General features: G+C 43.2%; 2 non-coding genes across 2 annotated transcripts; both read left to right on the top strand.

Moving 5' to 3' along the window:
* The first annotated feature begins 927 nt into the window (after positions 1–927).
* On the top strand, positions 928–1,041 carry LOC140274260 (U5 spliceosomal RNA). Its single transcript, XR_011908230.1, has one exon. It is a non-coding gene; the product is annotated as a U5 spliceosomal RNA (small nuclear RNA).
* Positions 1,042–11,597: 10,556 nt separating this feature from the next.
* Positions 11,598–11,711, top strand: LOC140274261 (U5 spliceosomal RNA). Its single transcript, XR_011908231.1, has one exon. It is a non-coding gene; the product is annotated as a U5 spliceosomal RNA (small nuclear RNA).
* The last annotated feature ends 8,105 nt before the right edge of the window (positions 11,712–19,816 follow it).

A 19,816-nucleotide genomic window follows, 5' to 3' on the forward strand; every position in this document is an offset into this window, starting at 1 on the left:
GTCACACAGCCCAAACATATAACATTTCAGGACACACCACACAGTTAACAACCACAGTGAAGCGTGTCAAAGCCCAAACATGTAACATTCAACAGGACACTTACACAACACATTCAAATCAAACAGTCAGACAACATACAAGAACATATACCCCAGCCGGCATTGCTCCCTGCCTATTTTCGTACAGCACACTATGTGTGCGCACACCTTTATTCACAAACTCTTCAACTTATACTCTTTTACCGAAGTTGCTACAGCTCGATTGGCCGAATACCCTTTGATCCTATTTCGGTGAATTTGACATCTGCCTTACATATAACAGATTAGCGGTTTAGCAGTTTTAATTTAGTTTGAGTGAAGGAATTCATTTTATAGCAAAATCCGAAATCGTGAAGAACTCATGAAAGTAAGCTTATTCTCGGATTCCTGAAACTTTAGATTTGCTCTTTCTTTTACTGCAAAGTACACGTTGTTTTTTTTGTTTAAATCTTTCTAGACATGGTAAATATTAAGGACAAAGCAGTTTTCACATAGTTTGAGTGAAGGAATTCATTTTATAGATAAAATCCCAAGAGTCTGATGGGAAAAGAGAGTGAATGCGAAGTAGACTTTAACACGGCTATGGGAGCGAGCCGAGTGTGGGCTAACCAGGAGAATTGCTTGAAAGAAATGCGACCCCGAATGAGCGGTCAGAACAAAGCCTCAATACGGGATTCTCGTGGTGTTTTTGTTGCTGCCTTGTCTTTTGCACAGAGTAAAAGACATGGCAGCCATCGAATAGGGCCCGATTGTTCCTACTTGGTCAGCCGAGGAGCAGGGGGGGGGGGGGGGGGGGGGGGGCAAGTGTCTCAACCAAGCAAAGCTCACCATGGGGAAGGTGGCTATGCCAACAAGCCTGATGCCCTGCTCCCGCAGTGACGGATAATCGTACTCTGGTTTCTCTTCATAACGTACAAGTCTTTCGCCTTTTACTAAAGATTTCTGTGGAGAGCAGCACTAATGAGTTGTTTCTATTTTTGGCAGGCTTTACCTTTGCGGGTGAAGCCCTTTCTGTCTGTGCAAAAGAAATCTTGTTACTGTGCAGAGTGACTTCTCTGAGTAGAGTCGCCTTACTTGTTGCGACTGTGCCGATGTTCGAAGCTGGAGTGCAAAGTTGTTGCTTGAATGGTGCTTGCTGGAGCGTGCGGGAGTGCAAAGTTATACCATTTAAAAGGGCTGAAGAGTGCTCAGTGCAGCGGGTGGGCGACACTCTGGCCACCTTGAAAACCGAGGTTACATCCACTACCAGGGGCAGCCCAAGTTCTGCCGCAAGTGTGGTGAGCATGGGCACCTGGTTGAGGCTTGTACCAAGGTGTTATGTGGGAAGAGCAGAGAAATTGGGCAAACTTTTGGAGAGTGTCCAAATGGCAGGAAATGTAATCTCTGTGGAGAATTAAATCACCTCTTCAGAGATTGCCCTAAATCTTTTGCCAACAAATTAAAGACGGTAAAGCCACAGTCAAGCCAACAAAGAGAAGGACCAAAGGTGGCAGTTGGTGAACAAAGTGAAGAGGTTGACCCAATAAATTCAAACTTCCCGCCAAAAGCTTGGATTGGAAGTGAGGAGCAAAAAGGGGAGGGGCCTGTAGAGGCCTCACCACTCAGTGTTGAAGTCTGTGAGAATTCACAGGCAGAGGGTGGAGCTACGCTAAATGAGGAGGAAGAGCAGACAGGTGAGTCTAGTGAAGATACTCACCTCCCCGAAGGTCAACAGAAGGTCAATTTGTTGATAGGCATTCATTTATTTCTTCACTTCTGATGAAGTTTCAACAATAAACAACAAACTTTGTATTATTAGAAAGAACCAGAATCATTCTTCAGGAATCCGAAAATAAGCTCTATTTTATGAGTTATGCACGAATTCGGATTCTCCTATAAAACGAATTCATTAACTCAAACCAAGTTAAGACTGCTTTGTCCTTCATATTTATTCATGTCTAATCAAGTTTCAACGATAAACAACGTTGTACTTTGTAGAATGAGAAAGAACTTCTTCAGCAATAAGCATCTCTCGACATATGACGAAGTACAGATTTTGCTATAAAATTAATTCCTTCTATCAGCCTGACTTAAAACTGTTTGTCCTCCTTATTTATCCACTTCAAATCAAGTTTCAACAAATAAAAAAAAGTTGTAGTTTGAGAAAGTACAACTTAATCTTCAGCAATCAGTATAAAAAGAGGTGCAAATGCCAACCATACATACCTACAAGGTGGAGCGGAAGTATTCAGCTGCAAGTAGGTGTGAATGTTCGACTATAATTTGTAAAAAGCGGGTAAGAAAAGGTTCGAATGCCCGACTATATATTAACAAAAGCGGGAGGAGAGGTCTTCGGATGAGAGTGGGTGAGAATTTCCAACCATAATCTATAAAATACGGTGAAAAAAAATATGTGAATGCCTCATAGAACACTAAAAGCGGAAGTGTTCGGCTGCAAGAAGGTGTGAATGTCCGACTATATTTGGTGAAAAGCAGGTGAAGCAAGGTCTGAATGCCCAACCTTATATCATCAAAAGCGAGATCAGAGGTGTTTGGCTGCAAGAAGGCCATAGTTTTCCAAAAGCGGGTAAGGTGCGAATGTCCGACTAAATATCAACAAAATTTGGGGCGGAGGTCTTCGGATGCAAGTGGGTGTGAATATCCCACCATACAAGTATGGTGGAGAGGAAGCTGTAAATAGCCGACCATAGTTTGGAAAAAGCGGGTAAGAAAAGGTTTGAATGCCCGAACATACACCATCAAAAGAGGGAAGCGGAGGTGTTCCGCTGTACGAAGGTGTGAATGTCCGACCATACTTGGTAAAAAGCGGGTAAGAAAAGGTTAAAATACCCGACTGTACACAATCAATAGCGGGAGCGGATGTGTTCGGCTACAAGATGTGAAAGTCCGACCATGGTTTGTAAAAAGCGGGTAAGAAAAGGTGCGAATGTCCGACAATGTATGATCAAAAGAGAGAGCGGAGGTTTTCGGATACAAGAAGGTTTGAATGTCCCACCATAGTTTGTAAAAAGCGGGTAAGAAAAGGTTCGAATGCCCGACTATACACCATCAAAAGCGGGAATAGAGGTGTTCCGCTGTAAGACGGTGTGAATGTCCGACCATAGTTGGTAAAAAGCGGGTAAGAAAAGGTTAAAATACCCGACTGTACACATTCAATAGCGGGAGCGGAGTTGTTCGGCTACAAGAAGGTGTGAAAGTCCGACCATGGTTTGTAAAAACCGGGAAGAAAAGGCTCGAAAGCCCGACTATACACCATCAAAAAGAAGGTTTGAATGTCCATCAATAATTGCTTTAAAACAAGAAAGTAAATTTTCGAATATCAAACCGCACATGATCATAAGCGGGAGAGGAGGTGTTCGGCTGCAAGAAGGTGTGAAAGTCCGACCATGGTTTGTAAAAACCGGAAAGACAAGGCTCGAAAGCCCGACTATACACCATCAAAAAGAAGGTTTGAATGTCCATCAATAATTGCTTTAAAACAAGAAAGTAAATTTTCGAATATCAAACCGCACATGATCATAAGCGGGAGAGGAGGTGTTCGGCTGCAAGAAGGTGTGAATGTCCACCCATAATTCATGAAAAATGGGTAAAAAAAAAGGTGCGAATGCCTAACAATACATTATCAAAAGCAGGTGTGAATGTCAGATCATAATTTGTAAAAAGCTGATGAGAAAGGGTGAGAATGCCCGACTATACACCATCAAATGCGGGAGCGGAGGTGTTCGGCTCTGAGTAGGTGTGAATGTCCGACCATAATTGCTGAAGAATGTGTTAGAAAAGGTAAGAATGCTGGACCATACATCATCAAAAGCGGGAGAGGTGGTGTTCGGCTGCAAAAAGGTGTGACTGTTCGACTAAAGTTTGTAAAAAGTGGGTAAGACAAGGTGCGAATGCCTGACAATGTATGATCAAAAGCGGGAGCGGAGGTGTTCTGCTGCAAGAAGGTCTACATGTCCATCAATAATTGCTAGAAAACATGAAAGAAACTTTTCGAAAATCAAACCGCACATGATCATAAGTGGGATAGGAGGTGTTCAGCTGCAAAGTGTGAATGTCCAACCATAATTCCTGAAAAATGGGCAAAAAAAAGGTGTGAATGCCCAACCATACATCATCAAAAGCAGGAGTGGAAGTGTTCGGCTACAAGAAGGTGTGAACGTCCAACCAAAATATGTAAAAAGAAGTTAAGAAAAGGTTCGAATATCCAACCAAACATAATCAAAAGCGGGAGCAGAGCTGTTCGACTGCAAGTAGGTGTGAATGTCAGATCATAATTTGCAAAAAGCTGATGAGAAAGGGTGAGAATGCCCGACTATACATCATCAAAAGCGGGAGCGGAGTTGTTCGGCTGTGAGTAGGTGTGAATCTCCGACCATAATTGCTGAAAAATGTGTTAGAAAAGGTAAAAATGCCGGTCCATACATCATCAAAAGCGAGAGAGGTTGTGTTCGACTGCAAGTAGGTGTGAATGTCCAGCCATAATTACTCACAAACGGGTAAGAAAAGGTAGTAGCCAGACCATATATGATCAAAACAGGGAGCGGAGGTGGTTCAGCTGCAAGAAGGTTTGAATGTCAAACTAAAGTTCAAATATATTAACAAAAGCGGGAGGAGAGGTCTTCGGATGAGAGTGGTTGAAAATTTCCAACCATAATGTATAAAATGCGGTGAAAAAAAAGGTGTGATAGAACACTAAAAGGTGGAGCGGAAGTGTTCGGCTGCAAGAAGGTGTGAATGTCCGACTATATTTGGTGAAAAGCAGGTGAAGCAAGGTCTGAATGCCCAACCTTACATCATCAAAAGCAAGATCAGAGTTTTTTGGCTGCAAGAAGGCCATAGTTTGCCAAAAGCGGGTAAGGTGCGAATGTCCGACTAAATATCAACAAAATTTGGGGCGGAGGTCTTCGGATGCAAGTGGGTGTTAATATCCCACCATACAAGTATGGTGGGTGGAGAGGAAGCTGTGAATAGCCGACCATAGTTTGGAAAAAGCGGGTAAGAAAAGGTTTGAATGCCCGAACATACACCATCAAAAGAGGGAGCGGAGGTGTTCCGCTGTACGAAGGTGTGAATGTCCAACCATACTTGGTAAAAAGCGGGTAAGAAAAGGTTAATATACCCGACTGTACACAATCAATAGCGGGAGCGGATGTGTTCGGCTACAAGAAGGTGTGACAGTCCGACCATGGTTTGTAAAAAGCCGGTAAGAAAAGGTGCGAATGTCCGACAATGTATGATCAAAAGGGAGAGCGGAGGTTTTCGGATACACGAAAGTTTGAATGTCCTACCATAGTTTGTAAAAAGCGGGTAAGAAAAGGTTCGAATGCCCGACAATGTATGATCAAAAGCGGGAGCGGAGGTGTTCAGCTGCAAGAAGGTCTACATGTCCATCAATAATTGTTAGAAAACATGAAAGAAACTTTTCGAAAATCAAACCGCACATGATCATAAGTGGGATAGGAGGTGTTCAGCTGCAAGGTGTGAATGTCCACCCATAATTCCTGAAAAATGGGCAAAAAAAAGGTGTGAATGCCCAACCATACATCATCAAAAGCAGGAGTGGAAGTGTTCGGCTACAAGAAGGTGTGAACGTCTAACCAAAATATGTAAAAAGAAGTTAAGAAAAGGTTCGAATATCCAACCAAACATAATCAAAAGCGGGAGCAGAGCTGTTCGACTGCAAGTAGGTGTGAATGTCAGATCATAATTTGCAAAAAGCTGATGAGAAAGGGTGAGAATGCCCGACTATACATCATCAAATACGGGAGCGGAGTTGTTCGGCTGTGAGTAGGTGTGAATCTCCAACCATAATTACTCACAAACGGGTAAGAAAAGGTAGTAGCCAGACCATATATGATCAAAACAGGGAGCGGAGGTGGTTCAGCTGCAAGAAGGTTTGAATGTCAAACTAAAGTTCAAATATATTAACAAAAGCGGGAGGAGAGGTCTTCGGATGAGAGTGGTTGAAAATTTCCAACCATAATGTATAAAATGCGGTGAAAAAATATTGGTCTATATATATATGGTCTGGCAATAGTACCCTTTCTTACCCGTTTGTGAGTAATTATGGCTGGACATTCACACCTACTTGCAGCCGAACACAACCTCTCCCGCTTTTGGTGATATATGGTCCGGCATTCTTACCTTTTCTAACACATTTTTCAGCAATTATGGTTGTAGAATCACACCTACTCACAGCCGAACAACTCCGCTCCCACATTTGATAGTGTATAGTCGGGCATTCTCACCCTTTCTCAACAGCTTTTTGCAAATTATGATCTGATATTCACACCTACTTGCAGTCGAACAGCTCTGCTCCCGCTTTTGATTATGTTCGGTTGGATATTCGAACATTTTCTTAACTGCTTTTTACAAACTTTGGTCGGACGTTCACACCGTCTTGCAGCCGAACACCTCCGCTTCCGCTTTTGATGGTATATAGTCGGGCATTCGAGCCTTTTCATACCCGCCTATTACTTACTATGGTTGGACATTCAAACCTTCTTGTAGCCGAACACATCCGCTCCTGCTTTTGATGATGTATTATTTGGCATTTGCACCTTTTCTTACCCATTTTTCATTAATTTTTGGTCGGATATTCAGACCTTCTTGCACCTGAACACCTCTGCTCCCGCTTTTGATGGTGTATAGTCGGGCTTTCGAGCCTTTTCTTCCCCGATTTTTACAAATTGTGGTTGGACATTCAGACCTTGCAGCCGAAAACCTCCGCTCCCTCTTTTGATCATACATTGTCGGGCATTCGCCCCTTGTCTTACACGGTTTTTACAAACTTTAGTCAGACATTCACACCTTGCAGCTGAACCACCTCCATTCCCTGTTTTGATCATGTGTGGTCTGGAAATACTACCTTTTCTTCCCCCGTTTGTGAGTGATTATGGCTGGACATTCACACCTACTTGCAGCCGAAAAACCACCTCTCCCGCTTTTGATGATGTATTGTCCGGCATTCTAGTCTTTTCTATCACATTTTTCAGCAATTATGATCTGACATTCACACCTACTTCCAGTCGAACAGCTCTGCTCCCGCTTTTGATTATGTTCGGTTGGATATTCGAACATTTTCTTAACTGCTTTTTACAAACTTTGGTCGGACGTTCACACCGTCTTGCAGCCGAACACCTCCGCTTCCGCTTTTGATGGTATATAGTCGGGCATTCGAACCTTTTCTTACCCGCTTTTTACAAACCATGGTTGGACTTTCATACCTTCTTGTAGCTGAACAACTCCACTCCTGCTTTTGATGATTTATGGTTGGACATTCGCATCTTTTCCTACCCATTTTTCAGTAATTATGGGTGGATATTCACATCTTCTTGCAGCTGAACACCTCCTCTCCCGCTAATGATCATGTAAGGTTTGATATTCGAAAATTTCCTTTCATGTTTTAAAGCAATTATTAATGGACATTCACACCTACTTGCAGCCGAACACAACCTCTCTCGCTTTTGATGATGTATGGACCGGCATTCTTACCTTTTCTAACACATTTTTCAGCAATTATGGTCGGAGATTCACACCTACTCACAGCCGAACAACTCCGCTCCCGCATTTGATGGTGTATAGTCGGGCATTCTCACCCTTTCTCATCAGCTTTTTGCAAATTATGATCTGATATTCACACCTACTTGCAGTCGAACAGCTCTGCTCCCGCTTTTGATTATGTTTGGTTGGATATTCGAACATTTTCTTAACTGCTTTTTACAAACTTTGGTCGGACGTTCACACCGTCTTGCAGCCGAACACCTCCGCTTCCGCTTTTGATGGTATATAGTCGGGCATTCGAGCCTTTTCTTACCCGCCTATTACTTACTATGGTTGGACATTCAAACCTTCTTGTAGCCGAACACATCCGCTCCTGCTTTTGATGATGTATGATTTGGCATTCGCACCTTTTCTTACCCATTTTTCAGTAATTATTGGTTGGACATTCAGACCTGCTTGCACCTGAACACCTCTGCTCCCGCTTTTGATGGTGTATAGTCGGGCTTTCGAGCCTTTTCTTCCCCGATTTTTACAAATTATGGTTGGACATTCAGACCTTGCAGCCGAAAACCTCCGCTCCCTCTTTTGATCATACATTGTCGGGCATTCGCCCCTTGTCTTACACGGTTTTTACAAACTTTAGTCAGACATTCACACCTTGCAGCTGAACCACCTCCATTCCCTGTTTTGATCATGTGTGGTCTGGAAATACTACCTTTTCTTCCCCCGTTTGTGAGTAATTATGGCTGGACATTCACACCTACTTGCAGCCGAAAAACCACCTCTCCCGCTTTTGATGATGTATTGTCCGGCATTCTAGTCTTTTCTATCACATTTTTCAGCAATTATGATCTGACATTCACACCTACTTGCAGTCGAACAGCTCTGCTCCCGCTTTTGATTATGTTCGGTTGGATATTCAAACCTTTTCTTAACTGCTTTTTACAATATTTGGTCGGACGTTCACACCTTCTTGCAGCCGAACACCCCCACTTCCGCTTTTGATGGTATATATTCGGGTATTCGAACCTTCTCTTACCCGCTTTTTACAAACCATGGTTGGACTTTCATACCTTCTTGTAGCTGAACAACTCCACTCCTGCTTTTGATGATTTATGGTTGGACATTCGCATCTTTTCCTACCCATTTTTCAGTAATTATGGGTGGATATTCACATCTTCTTGCAGCTGAACACCTCCTCTCCCGCTAATGATCATGTAAGGTTTGATATTCGAAAATTTTCTTTCATGTTTTAAAGCAATTATTAATGGACATTCACACCTACTTGCAGCCGAACACCACCTCTCCCGCTTTTGATGATGTATGGACCGGCATTCTTACCTTTTCTAACACATTTTTCAGCAATTATGGTTGGAGAATCACACCTACTCACAGCCGAACAACTCCGCTACCGCATTTGATGGTGTATAGTCGGGATTTCTCACCCTTTCTCATCAGCTTTTTGCAAATTATTCTCTGACATTCACACCTACTTGCAGTCGAACAGCTCTGCTCCCGCTTTTGATTATGTTTGGTTAGATATTCGAACCTTTTCTTAACTGCTTTTTTACAAACTTTGGTCGGACGTTCACACCTTCTTGCAGCCGAACACCTCCGCTCCCTCTTTTGTTGGTGTATGTTCGGGCATTCGAACCTTTTCTTACCCGCTTTTTACAAACCAGGGTCGGACTTTCACACCTTTTAGTAGCCGAACAACTCCGCTCCCTCTATTGATTGTGTACAGTCGGGTATTTTAACCTTTTCTTACCCGCTTTTTACCAACTATGGTCGGACATTCACACCTTCGTACAGCGGAACACCTCCGCTCCCTCTTTTGATGGTGTATGTTCGGGTATTCAAACCTTTTCTTACCCGCTTTTTCCAAACTATGGTCGGCTATTCACAGCTTCCTCTCCACCATACTTGTATGGTTGGATATTCACACCCACTTGCATCCGAAGACCTCTGCCCCAAATTTTGTTGATATTTAGTCGGACATTCGCACCTTACCCGCTTTTGGCAAACTATGGCCTTCTTGCAGCCAAACACCTCTGATCTCGCTTTTGATGATGTAAGGTTGGGCATTCAGACCTTGCTTCACCTGCTTTTCACCAAATATAGTGGGATATTCACACCTTCTTGCAGCCGAACACTTCCGCTCCACCTTTTAGTGTTCTATCACACCTTTTTTTCGCCGCATTTTATACATTATGGTTGGAAATTTTCAACCACTCTCATCCGAAGACCTCTCCTCCCGCTTTCTTTAATATATTTGAACTTTAGTCGGACATTCAAACCTTCTTGCAGCTGAACCACCTCCGCTCCCTGTTTTGATCATATATGGTCTGGCAATACTACCTTTTCTTACCCGTTTGTGAGTAATTATGGCTGGACATTCACACCTACTTGCAGCCGAACACAACCTCTCTCGCTTTTGATGATGTATGGACCGGCATTTTTACCTATTCTAACACATTTTTCAGCAATTATGGTCGGAGATTCACACCTACTCACAGCCGAACAACTCCGCTCCCGCATTTGATGATGTATAGTCGGGCATTCTCACCCTTTCTCATCAGCTTTTTGAAAATTATGATCTGACATTCACACCTACTTCCAGTCGAACAGCTCTGCTCCCGCTTTTGATTATGTTTGGTTAGATATTCGAACCTTTTCTTAACTGCTTTTTACAAACTTTGGTCGGACGTTCACAATATCTTGCAGCCGAACACCTCCGCTTCCGCTTTTGATGGTGTATATTCGGGCATACGAACCTTTTCTTACCCGCTTTTTACAAACCAAGGTCGGACTTTCACACCTTCTCTTAGCTGAACAACTCCGCTCCCTCTTTTGATTGTGTACAGTCGGGTAATTTAACCTTTTCTTACCCGCTTTTTACCATCTATGGTCGGACATTCACACCGTCTTACAGCGGAACACCTCCGCTCCCTCTTTTGATGATGTATGGTTAGGCATTCGCACCTTCTCTCACCCGCCTTTTACTATGGTCGGCCATTCACAGCTTCCTCTCCACCATACTTGTATGGTGGGATATTCACACCCACTTGCATCCGAAGACTTCCGCTTTTGATGGGAACTTACAACATAAGAAGTCCGGACATACTTTGATAGTATATGAATAAGTGGGTAGCTACTGACAAGCATTAAGCATGTCACACAGCCCAAACATATAACATTTCAGGACACACCACACAGTTAACAACCACAGTGAAGCGTGTCAAAGCCCAAACATGTAACATTCAACAGGACACTTACACAACACATTCAAATCAAACAGTCAGACAACATACAAGAACATATACCCCAGCCGGCATTGCTCCCTGCCTATTTTCGTACAGCACACTATGTGTGCGCACACCTTTATTCACAAACTCTTCAACTTATACTCTTTTACCGAAGTTGCTACAGCTCGATTGGCCGAATACCCTTTGATCCTATTTCGGTGAATTTGACATCTGCCTTACATATAACAGATTAGCGGTTTAGCAGTTTTAATTTAGTTTGAGTGAAGGAATTCATTTTATAGCAAAATCCGAAATCGTGAAGAACTCATGAAAGTAAGCTTATTCTTGGATTCCTGAAACTTTAGATTTGCTCTTTCTTTTACTGCAAAGTACAACGTTGTTTTTTTTGTTTAAATCTTTCTAGACATGGTAAATATTAAGGACAAAGCAGTTTTCACATAGTTTGAGTGAAGGAATTCATTTTATAGATAAAATCCTAAGAGTCTGATGGGAAAAGAGAGTGAATGAGAAGTAGACTTTAACACGGCTATGGGAGCGAGCCGAGTGTGGGCTAACCAGGAGAATTGCTTGAAAGAAATGCGACCCCGAATGAGCGGTCAGAACAAAGCCTCAATACGGGATTCTCGTGGTGTTTTTGTTGCCATCGAATAGGGCCCGATTGTTCCTACTTGGTCAGCCGAGGAGCAAGGGGGGGGGGGGGAGCAAGCGTCTCAACCAAGCAAAGCTCACCATGGGGAAGGTGGCTATGCCAACAAGCCTGATGCCCTGCTCCCGCAGTGACGGATAATCGTACTCTGGTTTCTCTTCATAACGTACAAGTCTTTCGCCTTTTACTAAAGATTTCTGTGGAGAGCAGCACTAATGAGTTGTTTCTATTTTTGGCAGGCTTTACCTTTGCGGGTGAAGCCCTTTCTGTCTGTGCAAAAGAAATCTTGTTACTGTGCAGAGTGACTTCTCTGAGTAGAGTCGCCTTACTTGTTGCGACTGTGCCGATGTTCGAAGCTGGAGTGCAAAGTTGTTGCTTGAATGGTGCTTGCTGGAGCGTGCGGGAGTGCAAAGTTATACCATTTAAAAGGGCTGAAGAGTGCTCAGTGCAGCGGGTGGGCGACACTCTGGCCACCTTGAAAACCGAGGTTACATCCACTACCAGGGGCAGCCCAAGTTCTGCCGCAAGTGTGGTGAGCATGGGCACCTGGTTGAGGCTTGTACCAAGGTGTTATGTGGGAAGAGCAGAGAAATTGGGCAAACTTTTGGAGAGTGTCCAAATGGCAGGAAATGTAATCTCTGTGGAGAATTAAATCACCTCTTCAGAGATTGCCCTAAATCTTTTGCCAACAAATTAAAGACGGTAAAGCCACAGTCAAGCCAACAAAGAGAAGGACCAAAGGTGGCAGTTGGTGAACAAAGTGAAGAGGTTGACCCAATAAATTCAAACTTCCCGCCAAAAGCTTGGATTGGAAGTGAGGAGCAAAAAGGGGAGGGGCCTGTAGAGGCCTCACCACTCAGTGTTGAAGTCTGTGAGAATTCACAGGCAGAGGGTGGAGCTACGCTAAATGAGGAGGAAGAGCAGACAGGTGAGTCTAGTGAAGATACTCACCTCCCCGAAGGTCAACAGAAGGTCAATTTGTTGATAGGCATTCATTTATTTCTTCACTTCTGATGAAGTTTCAACAATAAACAACAAACTTTGTATTATTAGAAAGAACCAGAATCATTCTTCAGGAATCCGAAAATAAGCTCTATTTTATGAGTTATGCACGAATTCGGATTCTCCTATAAAACGAATTCATTAACTCAAACCAAGTTAAGACTGCTTTGTCCTTCATATTTATTCATGTCTAATCAAGTTTCAATGATAAACAACGTTGTACTTTGTAGAATGAGAAAGAACTTCTTCAGCAATAAGCATCTCTCGACATATGACGAAGTACAGATTTTGCTATAAAATTAATTCCTTCTATCAGCCTGACTTAAAACTGTTTGTCCTCCTTATTTATCCACTTCAAATCAAGTTTCAACAAATAAAAAAAAGTTGTAGTTTGAGAAAGTACAACTTAATCTTCAGCAATCAGTATAAAAAGAGGTGCAAATGCCAACCATACATACCTACAAGGTGGAGCGGAAGTATTCAGCTGCAAGTAGGTGTGAATGTTCGACTATAATTTGTAAAAAGCGGGTAAGAAAAGGTTCGAATGCCCGACTATATATTAACAAAAGCGGGAGGAGAGGTCTTCGGATGAGAGTGGGTGAGAATTTCCAACCATAATCTATAAAATACGGTGAAAAAAAATATGTGAATGCCTCATAGAATACTAAAAGCGGAAGTGTTCGGCTGCAAGAAGGTGTGAATGTCCGACTATATTTGGTGAAAAGCAGGTGAAGCAAGGTCTGAATGCCCAACCTTATATCATCAAAAGCGAGATCAGAGGTGTTTGGCTGCAAGAAGGCCATAGTTTTCCAAAAGCGGGTAAGGTGCGAATGTCCGACTAAATATCAACAAAATTTGGGGCGGAGGTCTTCGGATGCAAGTGGGTGTGAATATCCCACCATACAAGTATGGTGGAGAGGAAGCTGTAAATAGCCGACCATAGTTTGGAAAAAGCGGGTAAGAAAAGGTTTGAATGCCCGAACATACACCATCAAAAGAGGGAGCGGAGGTGTTCCGCTGTACGAAGGTGTGAATGTCCGACCATACTTGGTAAAAAGCGGGTAAGAAAAGGTTAAAATACCCGACTGTACACAATCAATAGCGGGAGCGGATGTGTTCGGCTACAAGAAGATGTGAAAGTCCGACCATGGTTTGTAAAAAGCGGGTAAGAAAAGTTGCGAATGTCCGACAATGTATGATCAAAAGAGAGAGCGGAGGTTTTCGGATACAAGAAGGTTTGAATGTCCCACCATAGTTTGTAAAAAGCGGGTAAGAAAAGGTTCGAATGCCCGACTATACACCATCAAAAGCGGGAATAGAGGTGTTCCGCTGTAAGACGGTGTGAATGTCCGACCATAGTTGGTAAAAAGCGGGTAAGAAAAGGTTAAAATACCCGACTGTACACAATCAATAGCGGGAGCGGAGTTGTTCGGCTACAAGAAGGTGTGAAAGTCCGACCATGGTTTGTAAAAACCGGGAAGAAAAGGCTCGAAAGCCCGACTATACACCATCAAAAAGAAGGTTTGAATGTCCATCAATAATTGCTTTAAAACAAGAAAGTAAATTTTCGAATATCAAACCGCACATGATCATAAGCGGGAGAGGAGGTGTTCGGCTGCAAGAAGGTGTGAATGTCCACCCATAATTCATGAAAAATGGGTAAAAAAAAAGGTGCGAATGCCTAACAATACATTATCAAAAGCAGGTGTGAATGTCAGATCATAATTTGTAAAAAGCTGATGAGAAAGGGTGAGAATGCCCGACTATACACCATCAAATGCGGGAGCGGAGGTGTTCGGCTCTGAGTAGGTGTGAATGTCCGACCATAATTGCTGAAGAATGTGTTAGAAAAGGTAAGAATGCTGGACCATACATCATCAAAAGCGGGAGAGGTGGTGTTCGGCTGCAAAAAGGTGTGACTGTTCGACTAAAGTTTGTAAAAAGTGGGTAAGACAAGGTGCGAATGCCTGACAATGTATGATCAAAAGCGGGAGCGGAGGTGTTCAGCTGCAAGAAGGTCTACATGTCCATCAATAATTGCTAGAAAACATGAAAGAAACTTTTCGAAAATCAAACCGCTCATGATCATAAGTGGGATAGGAGGTGTTCAGCTGCAAGGTGTGAATGTTCACCCATAATTCCTGAAAAATGGGCAAAAAAAAGGTGTGAATGCCCAACCATACATCATCAAAAGCAGGAGTGGAAGTGTTCGGCTACAAGAAGGTGTGAACGTCCAACCAAAATATGTAAAAAGAAGTTAAGAAAAGGTTCGAATATCCAACCAAACATAATCAAAAGCGGGAGCAGAGCTGTTCGACTGCAAGTAGGTGTGAATGTCAGATCATAATTTGCAAAAAGCTGATGAGAAAGGGTGAGAATGCCCGACTATACATCATCAAAAGCGGGAGCGGAGTTGTTCGGCTGTGAGTAGGTGTGAATCTCCGACCATAATTGCTGAAAAATGTGTTAGAAAAGGTAAAAATGCCGGTCCATACATCATCAAAAGCGAGAGAGGTTGTGTTCGACTGCAAGTAGGTGTGAATGTCCAGCCATAATTACTCACAAACGGGTAAGAAAAGGTAGTAGCCAGACCATATATGATCAAAACAGGGAGCGGAGGTGGTTCAACTGCAAGAAGGTTTGAATGTCAAACTAAAGTTCAAATATATTAACAAAAGCGGGAGGAGAGGTCTTCGGATGAGAGTGGTTGAAAATTTCCAACCATAATGTATAAAATGCGGTGAAAAAAAAGGTGTGATAGAACACTAAAAGGTGGAGCGGAAGTGTTCGGCTGCAAGAAGGTGTGAATGTCCGACTATATTTGGTGAAAAGCAGGTGAAGCAAGGTCTGAATGCCCAACCTTACATCATCAAAAGCAAGATCAGAGTTGTTTGGCTGCAAGAAGGCCATAGTTTGCCAAAAGCGGGTAAGGTGCGAATGTCCGACTAAATATCAACAAAATTTGGGGCGGAGGTCTTCGGATGCAAGTGGGTGTGAATATCCCACCATACAAGTATGGTGGGTGGAGAGGAAGCTGTGAATAGCCGACCATAGTTTGGAAAAAGCGGGTAAGAAAAGGTTTGAATGCCCGAACATACACCATCAAAAGAGGGAGCGGAGGTGTTCCGCTGTACGAAGGTGTGAATGTCCAACCATACTTGGTAAAAAGCGGGTAAGAAAAGGTTAATATACCCGACTGTACACAATCAATAGCGGGAGCGGATGTGTTCGGCTACAAGAAGGTGTGACAGTCCGACCATGGTTTGTAAAAAGCTGGTAAGAAAAGGTGCGAATGTCCGACAATGTATGATCAAAAGAGAGAGCGGAGGTTTTCGGATACACGAAAGTTTGAATGTCCTACCATAGTTTGTAAATAGCGGGTAAGAAAAGGTTCAAATGCCCGACTATACACCATAAAAAGCGGGAGCGGAGGTGTTCCGCTGTAAGACGGTGTGAATGTCCGACCATAGTTGGTAAAAAGCGGGTAAGAAAAGGTTAAAATACCCGACTGTACAAAATCAATAGCGAGAGCTGAGTTGTTCGGCTACAAGACGGTGTGAAAGTACGACCATGGTTTGTAAAAAGCAGTTAAGAAAAGGTTCGAATATCCAACCAAACATAATCAAAAGCGGGAGCAGAGCTGTTCGACTGCAAGTAGGTGTGAATGTCCAGCCATAATTACTCACAAACGGGGGAAGAAAAGGTAGTATTGCCAGACCATACATGATCAAAACAGGGAGCGGAGGTTCAGCTGCAAGGTGTGAATGTCTGACTATAGTTTGTAAAAAGCGGGTAAGACAAGGTGCGAATGCCCGACAATGTATGATCAAAAGAGAGAGCGGAGGTGTTCGGCTGCAAGGTCTGAATGTCCAACCATAATTTGTAAAAACCGGGTAAGAAAAGGCTCGAAAGCCAGACTATACATCATCAAAAGCGGGAGCGGAGGTGTTCAGCTGCAAGAAGGTGTGAATGTTCGACTAAAGTTTGTAAAAAGCTGGTAAGACAAGGAGCGATGTCCCGACATTGTATGATCAAAAGCGGGAGCGGAGGTGTCCAGCTGTGAGTAGGTGTGAATGTCCGACCATAATTGCTGAAAAATGTGTTAGAAAAGGTAAGAATACTGGACCATACATCATCAAAAGCGGGAGAGGTGGTGTTCGGCTGCAAGAAGGTGTGAAAGTCCAACAATGGTTTGTAAAAAGCGGGTAAGAAAAGGTTAAAATACCCGACTGTACACAATCAATAGCGGGAGCGGATGTGTTCGGCTACAAGAAGATGTGAAAGTCCGACCATGGTTTGTAAAAAGCGGGTAAGAAAAGGTGCGAATGTCCGACAATGTATGATCAAAAGAGAGAGCGGAGGTTTTCGGATACAAGAAGGTTTGAATGTCCCACCATAGTTTGTAAAAAGCGGGTAAGAAAAGGTTCGAATGCCCGACTATACACCATCAAAAGCGGGAGCAGAGGTGTTCCGCTGTAAGACGGTGTGAATGTCCGACCATAGTTGGTAAAAAGCGGGAAGAAAAGGCTCGAAAGCCCGACTATACACCATCAAAAAGAAGGTTTGAATGTCCATCAATAATTGCTTTAAAACAAGAAAGTAAATTTTCGAATATCAAACCGCACATGATCATAAGCAGTAGAGGAGGTGTTCGGCTGCAAGAAGGTGTGAATGTCCACCCATAATTCATGAAAAATGGGTAAAAAAAAAGGTGCGAATGCCTAACAATACATTATCAAAAGCAGGTGTGAATGTCAGATCATAATTTGTAAAAAGCTGATGAGAAAGGGTGAGAATGCCCGACTATACACCATCAAATGCGGGAGCGGAGGTGTTCGGCTCTGAGTAGGTGTGAATGTCCGACCATAATTGCTGAAGAATGTGTTAGAAAAGGTAAGAATGCTGGACCATACATCATCAAAAGCGGGAGAGGTGGTGTTCGGCTGCAAAAAGGTGTGACTGTTCGACTAAAGTTTGTAAAAAGTGGGTAAGACAAGGTGCGAATGCCTGACAATGTATGATCAAAAGCGGGAGCGGAGGTGTTCAGCTGCAAGAAGGTCTACATGTCCATCAATAATTGCTAGAAAACATGAAAGAAACTTTTCGAAAATCAAACCGCACATGATCATAAGTGGGATAGGAGGTGTTCAGCTGCAAGGTGTGAATGTCCACCCATAATTCCTGAAAAATGGGCAAAAAAAAGGTGTGAATGCCCAACCATACATCATCAAAAGCAGGAGTGGAAGTGTTCGGCTACAAGAAGGTGTGAACGTCCAACCAAAATATGTAAAAAGAAGTTAAGAAAAGGTTCGAATATCCAACCAAACATAATCAAAAGCGGGAGCAGAGCTGTTCGACTGCAAGTAGGTGTGAATGTCAGATCATAATTTGCAAAAAGCTGATGAGAAAGGGTGAGAATGCCCGACTATACATCATCAAATGCGGGAGCGGAGTTGTTCGGCTGTGAGTAGGTGTGAATCTCCGACCATAATTGCTGAAAAATGTGTTAGAAAAGGTAAAAATGCCGGTCCATACATCATCAAAAGCGAGAGAGGTTGTGTTCGACTGCAAGTAGGTGTGAATGTCCAGCCATAATTACTCACAAACGGGTAAGAAAAGGTAGTAGCCAGACCATATATGATCAAAACAGGGAGCGGAGGTGGTTCAACTGCAAGAAGGTTTGAATGTCAAACTAAAGTTCAAATATATTAACAAAAGCGGGAGGAGAGGTCTTCGGATGAGAGTGGTTGAAAATTTCCAACCATAATGTATAAAATGCGGTGAAAAAAAAGGTGTGATAGAACACTAAAAGGTGGAGCGGAAGTGTTCGGCTGCAAGAAGGTGTGAATGTCCGACTATATTTGGTGAAAAGCAGGTGAAGCAAGGTCTGAATGCCCAACCTTACATCATCAAAAGCAAGATCAGAGTTGTTTGGCTGCAAGAAGGCCATAGTTTGCCAAAAGCGGGTAAGGTGCGAATGTCCGACTAAATATCAACAAAATTTGGGGCGGAGGTCTTCGGATGCAAGTGGGTGTGAATATCCCACCATACAAGTATGGTGGGTGGAGAGGAAGCTGTGAATAGCCGACCATAGTTTGGAAAAAGCGGGTAAGAAAAGGTTTGAATGCCCGAACATACACCATCAAAAGAGGGAGCGGAGGTGTTCCGCTGTACGAAGGTGTGAATGTCCAACCATACTTGGTAAAAAGCGGGTAAGAAAAGGTTAATATACCCGACTGTACACAATCAATAGCGGGAGCGGATGTGTTCGGCTACAAGAAGGTGTGACAGTCCGACCATGGTTTGTAAAAAGCTGGTAAGAAAAGGTGCGAATGTCCGACAATGTATGATCAAAAGAGAGAGCGGAGGTTTTCGGATACACGAAAGTTTGAATGTCCTACCATAGTTTGTAAATAGCGGGTAAGAAAAGGTTCAAATGCCCGACTATACACCATAAAAAGCGGGAGCGGAGGTGTTCCGCTGTAAGACGGTGTGAATGTCCGACCATAGTAGGTAATAAGCGGGTAAGAAAAGGTTAAAATACCCGACTGTACAAAATCAATAGCGGGAGCGGAGTTGTTCGGCTACAAGAAGGTGTGAAAGTACGACCATGGTTTGTAAAAAGCAGTTAAGAAAAGGTTCGAATATCCAACCAAACATAATCAAAAGCGGGAGCAGAGCTGTTCGACTGCAAGTAGGTGTGAATGTCCAGCCATAATTACTCACAAACGGGGGAAGAAAAGGTAGTATTGCCAGACCATACATGATCAAAACAGGGAGCGGAGGTTCAGCTGCAAGGTGTGAATGTCTGACTATAGTTTGTAAAAAGCGGGTAAGACAAGGTGCGAATGCCCGACAATGTATGATCAAAAGAGAGAGCGGAGGTGTTCGGCTGCAAGGTCTGAATGTCCAACCATAATTTGTAAAAACCGGGTAAGAAAAGGCTCGAAAGCCCGACTATACATCATCAAAAGCGGGAGCGGAGGTGTTCAGCTGCAAGAAGGTGTGAATGTTCGACTAAAGTTTGTAAAAAGCTGGTAAGACAAGGAGCGATGTCCCGACATTGTATGATCAAAAGCGGGAGCGGAGGTGTCCAGCTGTGAGTAGGTGTGAATGTCCGACCATAATTGCTGAAAAATGTGTTAGAAAAGGTAAGAATACTGGACCATACATCATCAAAAGCGGGAGAGGTGGTGTTCGGCTGCAAGAAGGTGTGAAAGTCCAACAATGGTTTGTAAAAAGCGGGTAATAAAAGGTTCGAATGCCCGAATATACATCATCAAAAGCGGAAGCGGAGGTGTTCGGATGCAAGAAGGTGTGAACGTCCGACCAAAGTTTGTAAAAAGCAGTGAAAAGCGAG

This window comes from Leuresthes tenuis, unplaced genomic scaffold (assembly GCF_036924035.1).
Source record: "Leuresthes tenuis unplaced genomic scaffold, fLeuTen1.0.hap1 SCAF_17, whole genome shotgun sequence".
Taxonomy (NCBI): Eukaryota; Metazoa; Chordata; class Actinopteri; order Atheriniformes; family Atherinopsidae; genus Leuresthes; species Leuresthes tenuis.